We start from the raw sequence: 1,756 nt of genomic DNA, 5'->3' as shown, positions 1-1,756 counted from the left end.
TCACACTTTCCTGTTTTTTTCACAATTTTCACACTTTCCTGGTTTTTTCACAATTTTTCCCTCTTTTTTCCTCATATTTTCCCCCATTTTTCCCCATTTTTCCCAAAGTTCCCCCATATTTTCCCAATTTCTCCCCTTTTATTTCCCATTTTCCCCCTTTTATTCCCAATTTTCCCCCTTTTTTCCCCCTTTTTTCCCCCATTTTCCCCTTTTTCCCCCATTTTTTCCCTATTTTTTCCCATTTTCCCCCCTTTCTCTCCCCTCATACTTTTCCTGAAATTTTCCCCCTTTTCCCCCCATACTTTCCCAAATTTCCCCCTTTTCCCCCCAAATTTCCCCCTTTTTTTTCCCCGATTTCCCCCCTTTTTTCCCCAATTTTCCCCCAGATTTTCCCCATTTTTCCCCCCAGATTTTCCTATTCTTTTCTCAAAATTCCCGCCCTTTTCCCCTCACACTTTCCTGGTTTTTTCCCAATTTTCCCCTCTTTTTCCCTCATATTTTCCCCCATTTTTTCCCCATTTTTCCCAAAGTTCCCCCCATATTTTCCCAATTTCTCCCCTTTATTTCCCATTTCCCCTTTTATTCCCAATTTTCCCCCTTTTTTCCCCCTTTTTTCCCCATTTTCCCCTTTTTCCCCCATTTTTCCCTATTTTTCCCATTTCACCCCTTTCTCTCCCCTCATACTTTCCTGAAATTTCCCCCTTTTCCCCCCATACTTTCCCAAATTTCCCCCTTTTTCCCCCAAATTTCCCCTTTTTTTCCCCGATTTTCCCCCTTTTTTCCCCAATTTTCCCCCAGATTTTCCCCATTTTTCCCCCAGATTTTTCCTATTCTTTTCTCAAAATTCCCTCCCTTTTCCCCTCACACTTTCCTGCTTTTTTCCAATTTTCCCAATTTTTCCCATTTTTCCCTCTTTTTTCCCTCATATTTTCCCCCATTTTTCCCAAAGTTCCCCCCATATTTTCCCAATTTCTCCTCTTTTATTTCCCATTTTTCCCCCCTTTTATTCCCAATTTTCCCCCTTTTATTTCCCAATTTTCCCCCTTTTTTCCCCGATTTCCCCCCTTTTCCCCCAATTTTCCCCCAGATTTTCCCCATTTTTCCACCAGATTTTCCTATTCTTTTCTCAAAATTCCACCCTTTTCCCCCCCACATTTTCCTGTTTTTTCCCCATTTTTTTTCATTTTCCCCCAAATTTCCCCCTTTTTTCCCTGATTTTCCCCTTTTTTCCCCAATTTTCCCCCTCTTTTCCCCAATTTTCCCCCAGATTTTTCCTATTCTTTTCTCAAAATTCCCGCCCTTTTCCCCTCACACTTTCCTGGTTTTTTCCCAATCTTTCCCTCTTTTTTCCCTCATATTTTCCCCCATTTTTTCCCCATTTTTCCCAAAGTTCCACTCATATTTCCCAATTCTCCCATTTTATTTCCCAATTTTCCCCCTTTTATTCCCAATTTTCCCCCTTTTTTCCCCACATTTTTCCTCATAATTTCCCCCCATTTTTTCCCTATTTTTTCCCATTTTCCCCCCTTTCTCTCCCCTCATACTTTTCCTGAAATTTTCCCCCTTTTCCCTCCATACTTTCCCAATTTTCCCCCTTTTTTCCCCATTTTTCCCCCAGATTTTTCCTATTCTTTTCTCAAAATTCCCGCCCTTTTCCCCTCACACTTTCCTGGTTTTTTCCAATTTTTCCCATTTTTCCCTCTTTTTTCCCTCATATTTCCCCCCATTTTTCCCAAAGTTCCCCCCATATTTTCCC

This window comes from Cinclus cinclus, chromosome 1 (assembly GCF_963662255.1).
Source record: "Cinclus cinclus chromosome 1, bCinCin1.1, whole genome shotgun sequence".
NCBI lineage: Eukaryota > Metazoa > Chordata > Aves > Passeriformes > Cinclidae > Cinclus > Cinclus cinclus.
The sequence above is the reverse complement of the archived record's forward strand: the minus strand, read 5'-3'. Positions refer to the sequence as shown.